Source organism: Carcharhinus amblyrhynchos, chromosome 15 (assembly GCF_965287045.1).
Source record: "Carcharhinus amblyrhynchos chromosome 15, sCarAmb.v2.hapA, whole genome shotgun sequence".
NCBI classification, from domain to species: Eukaryota; Metazoa; Chordata; class Chondrichthyes; order Carcharhiniformes; family Carcharhinidae; genus Carcharhinus; species Carcharhinus amblyrhynchos.
Window position 1 is genome coordinate 25592548 of NC_137338.1, and position 5871 is coordinate 25598418.

Below are 5871 nucleotides of genomic sequence, written 5' to 3' on the forward strand. Positions count from 1 at the left end.
CACATTGAAGGAAACAGGATCCAAAAGTGCAACATCACACATACACACAAGCGTGCGCATGTCTTTGGACTGTAGAAGAAAACCAAACCAGGGACAATGTGCTACACAGACACCCAAGGCCAGAATCAAAACTGGGTCCCTGGAGCTGTGAGGCAGCAGCACTAACCACTGCACCACCATGCCATCCATATCCACATCATTGCGCACATGTGATAAATTGATACCAGGTACTTTATTACTGAATTGCTGGAGGAGGCCAATCTTTCATTCTGCGCGAGTTTGGTCTTTACTTTTTCATGTCAGCTTTGCGGCATGTTCCTTGAATGTACTGAGGGGACAGATTTTTGGGCTGTTACCGCCCTTCTGCACATGCTCTCTCTCATTATGAAATATCTTGTCCTACAGAAAGACAGAAGGAATGACCATTGGGTGAATGAGCAGTTCAGAAACTGCACGCCTATTGTTGCTGCTGATCCCTCCCCAGTAAGTGATTCAGAAGCCGTTTGTTCAGGCACTAATATAGAGACCTTAAAGGGGCTGACACACATTTAATGCTGATGCTCCACCAACCGGTCTTGTGTGACATCCCTGTGGACTTCAATCATTCAACTAGCCTAATGCTCATATGAAAGTATGAGTTTGCAGTGAGTAGATGTTTCACTGATCATGGTGCAGTGAAACAGGTTATTCATTCTCTTCCTGTATTACAAATCAGTCCTTTTTTGGACCCCATGGCTGTTTAACACTCCAATGACCTCCTCCTGGGCCACTATGGTCAGGTGGGAGGGCATCCTGCTCCTATTCCTTGGAAACAGCGCCCCCACCATTCCTGAACAGCCTGGAAGAGGCTCCAGGGAACTATTGTCAAACTGTGGGGAGGTGATGGCCTAGTGGTATTATTGCTACACTATTCATCCCAAAACTTCAGCTAACGTTCTGGGGACTGGGTTCAAATCCTGCTGTGGCAGATGGTGGAGTTTGAATACAATAAAAAAATCTGGAATTAAAAATCTAATGATGACCATGAAACCGTTGTCAATTGTCGGAAAAACCCATTTGATTCGCTTATGTCCTTTAGGGAAGGAAATCTGATGTCCTTACATGGTCTGGTCAACATGTGACTCCAGAGCTACAGCAAAGTGATTGACACTCAATTGCCCTTGGGCAACTAGGGATGGGTAATAAATATGGAACATCCAGTGATGCCCAAGTCCAATGAATGAAAAAGAGTCTGAATATTGCTTTTTCCCCTTAAACATTCTGATTGATGCAGAGTCTGGAAATCCTAACCTGCAGTGGGTCAATGGCTGTCTGGTTGCTGTTTAAATATGGTGCCATGACCTTTGACCACCCTCCCCCCCCCCCCCCCCCCCCCAACAAGGTAACTGGCACAAGATCTACCAAGCTCCTCATAGGTGCATAATTAATGAGTTGGAAAGTGAAAGTTCGCACGGGTTCAGCCGTCCTGCTGTCCAGTCGGAATCACATGACCTTCCTGCCCACCACTGGACTTAGTCTCCAGAATGGAAGGTTCCACCCAATGGCCGGAATTTTATCGGTATGTCTGCCCGAGGCTCACAAGATCCCACCCAAGGCCAACGCTCTCGGCCGCTGATTCTGGGGCGGGTGAGCCAGTAGAATTCCACCCAATATCACCGACCTGACTTAAAGAATAAAATTCTGCAGATGCCGGAGCTCTTAATGAAAATAGAAAGTGCTGGAAAAACTCAGTAGGTTTGGAAATGTTGTGAGGCTTTCTTTGACGTTCCACCTGCTAGAATATTTATAACAAATGTTCCCTTAAAGTAGTCAAAGTCAGAGTGTTTCACAATGGCAGTTTATTCTATAGCTATAGGACTCTAGAAAATCATCTGGGTCATCCCCAGTACAGAATTCAGAAATACACATGCACATATAGGACCCTATTTATTTCCAAGAGCTGGGCGGACTTGAAACTGGGATATTTCAGAATCGACTTTTAGACCTGGTGCCCCCCTATGCACTCTGCCTGAAAAAATAGCAGTGATTCTGAATCGCGCTTCAGAAGCCTGTGGATGGGGCTTATCGTGCCCAAAACACTGCAGCCCCGATCAGCACCTCCAACTACGAATGCGCAGAGAAAGAAATGCTCTGCTGCCACATCACTCCCGGGGTGGATAATGCCTTCCCCCGACCCCCACAGACATTGCCCCACCCCATGACATAATTGACTCCCTTATCCCCCTACCACCCAGACCAATCACGGGCTTCTCCCCTCTTCACCCCCACCGATCACACGTGGAGTGGCAGCGGACCCCCCTTCCCGCCTGACCAATCGCACGCAGATTGGCAGCGAACACCCCCTTCCCCCTCCCACCAATCATACGCGGAGGGGCAGCAGACCCCACCACTGCCCCACTCTCCCACTAGAGAGCCACCTGACCCACCTCCCTCCCCACCACCAGAGAGCCATCTGACCCGTCTCCTTCCCCCCACCAGAGAGCCATCTGACCCGTGTCCCTCCCATCCACCAGGGAGCCATCTGACCCGTGTCCCTCCCATCCACCAGGGAGCCATCTGACCCGTGTCCCTCCCATCCACCAGGGAGCCATCTGACAACCTACCTACCCCCCCTACCAGAGAACCATCTGATCAACATCCCTCCCCCTACCAGAGAGCCATTTGACCCACCTCCCACGCTGCCCCCCCCGCCCGCCCGCCCCCCCCCCCCCCCCCCCGCCTGCCCGCGCCCCCCCCACCGTGCCCCCCCCCCCACCGATCTGAGTCAGAGAGCTGCCAAAAGCTTGGAACTAACCTCCTCAGAAGCTGGAGCACCCAATGTCCATGTAGTGCGGACCCAGTCTGTTTTGCGCCGAATCTGGATGAGTGAATGCACTGGTAAGGGGGACGTGCCGGTGGGTATGCAGTCCATTAAGTCGCCGTTTCAGGGGCGGTCTCAATGGTGGCCTTTTTCAGCTCTTGCTAAAGGGGGAGCTAGCTCAAGGTGAGCGTGGATCATGCTACTCACCTCATACCTGATTTTACCAAGTTTTTGCATCTGAAAATGACGCAACTTGATGGTAAAATTGGGCCCATAGTTAAAATTCAATTACAAGTAATTAATGTATACCAAACAAGGCAGTGGAGTAAAAGCAAAATATTGCAGATGCTGGAACCTGAAACAAAAACAGAAAGTGCTGGAAAATCTCAGCAGGTCTGACAGATCTGCGGAGACAGAATAGGGCCAACATTTCAAATCTAGATGATCCTTCATCAGACAAGTTTGAGTTCTGATGAAGGTCACCCAGACTCGAAAGGTATCCACTCACAGTTATAGATTAAGGTTACATCATGTGTAAGATAAAAATGTTAAATACCAATCGCTACCATCGTGCACTTCTTAATTACAATATCCAATTGGCATGAAGACTTAAATCATGTTATCTGACCTAATTCAGCATTATCATTGCTACCCCAGCTTGTATCTATGTTTATGGATAGCAATCCCTCCTCCCATATCCAGATGTCTAATTTGATGGCTTCTCCCAGCCTGAGCCTTTGTTACATAAACTATCCCACAAGACAGTGTCTCCCTCCCTACATTTATCTGAAGGCCACATCTGCCATTTGAACACTTTTTCTTTAGCTTCATGTCTAAAAGTAATTTGGTGTTCTTATATGCTTGTCTTGCAGTTAAACTGTGTGCATACTTGGTTGCCTCTTTTAACCTTTTCCCTGAACACAGTTATTAATACGCCTACTATTCACCTTCATGATTATTAATATGGATATTATTCCCCCTCAGAAGCATCAGTGGAGAGTGAAAGAGTTAACTTTCTGAGTCCAATATGACCCTTCTTCAGGAGCTGTCAGATCTGCTGGGTTTTTCCAGCACTCTCTGATTTTATTATATTAAAAAGTAAACTCATATCTTTATTTGCAATTGCAAAGAGTTTCACTTTTGTTTATCACGACTGGCAGCTCCTTTAAAGGAAAATTTCCCTTAAGGATAACTCCACCTATCTGAAATAAAAACTGAGAGTGCTGGAAGCATCCAAAAGGTCAGAGAGCATCTACGGAAAGAAAAACAATAGCATCTTAAGTGGATAACCTGCAACGTTAACCCTACCTTCCTCTTTTGGGCCAGCACAGTGACACAATGTTTAGCAGTGCCGCCTGACAGCGCCATGAACCCGGATTCAATTCTGGCCTTGGGTGACTGTGTGGAGTTTGCAAATTCTCCCTATTTCCTCTGAGTACTTCTGTTTCCCATAGGCCGAAAATGTGCAGGTTAGGCTGGTTGTCCGTGCTAAATCGACTCTTGGTGTCTGAAAATTGTGAGTTAGGGAGATTAGCAGGGTACATTGTGGGGTTACAGGGATAGGGCATGGCTAAGATGCTCAGTCGGAGAGTCGGTGCAGACGTAATGGGCCAAATGGTCTCTTATGGCATTGCAGGGATTCTGTGATTCCACAAAAGCTGACTGGCTCACTGTTTCCAAGATATTTTGTTTACTTTTTAATTTAAAGTTTTTACTTATTCTTTCATTGTATGCACGCATCGCTGGCAATGCCAGCATTTGTTGACCATCCCTAATTGCCCGAATGGCTAGGTTGGCCATTTCAAAGGACAGTTAAGAATCAACTACATTGCTGTGGAACTGGAGTCATATGTAGGACAGGTCAGGGTAAGGATGGCAGATGCCTTTCAAAGAACAAAGATCAAAAAACAACACAGCACGGGAAACAGGCCCTTCGGCCCAATGAGTCCACACCGCCATCCTAACAATGTGCTTTTCCTACACCACCCTTGACCCGTGTCTATGCCCTGAAGGACATGAGCAGAACAGGTGGGCTTGTACAACAATCGGCAATGGTCACCGTCACTGAGACAATTTTTTAAGTCCAAATTTATTAGCTGAATTTAAATTTCATCAGCTACCATGAAAAAGTTTGTGATATTGCATAGAATTCATATAGTACAGTGACAACAATCCTACCCAGGCCCTATTGCTGTAACCCCATGTATTTACCCTGCTGATTCCCCTGACATGAAGGAGCAATTTCTCAAGGCATTTCCACCTAACCCGCACATCTTTGGACTGTGGGAGGAAACCGGAGTGCTGGAGGAAACCCACGTGGACACGGAAAGAATGTGCAAACTCCACAAAGGCAGTCACCCGAGGCTGGAATCTAACCCGGCAACAGTGCAAACCACTGTGCCACAACTATTACCACTCCACCCCCATGTATAATCTAGCTGACAGTAAGAGATTCTTCTTCTTTAATGGACCTTCCATTTATAATAAGCGCTTAAAATTTCCAGCACTTGCAATCTTGAGTCCAGATTTGATTTTATTATTGTCACATGTATTGGTACACAGTGTAATGTATTGTTTCTTGCACGCTATACAGATAGAGCATACCATTCAGAGAGAAGGTGCAGAATGTACTGCTAAAGTAATAGCTTAGGTGTAGACAAACATCAGCTTAATGCAGCGTACGTCCATTCAAAAATCTAACAGGCACTAGGGAAGGAGCGCTTAAGCTTTGCGCAATATTTTAGCTCTTTCCTCTTCCGCCCCGCCTTAAGGGGTATGGGTCACGTGATTGCCGGTAAAGGCTGGCCCCCCCGGGCATTGTGACGTCACCGGCCGGGCGGGGACAGCCAGGCCCCAGGGACTCCGCCCATTCCGGCGGCGACTGGTTGTCCCTGAGGTTCCACCCACTCCGCTGTGATCGACAGGGAACGACCCCGCCCATGCGGACGGTGACTGGATGTCCCTGAAGCCTCACCCGCTCCCGTGGTGATTGACAAGCCGGGCGCCCCGCCCAGCCACTTGCCTTCCCCCCCCCCCCTGCCCCGGCCCTCGCCCTCATTGGATAACGGAGG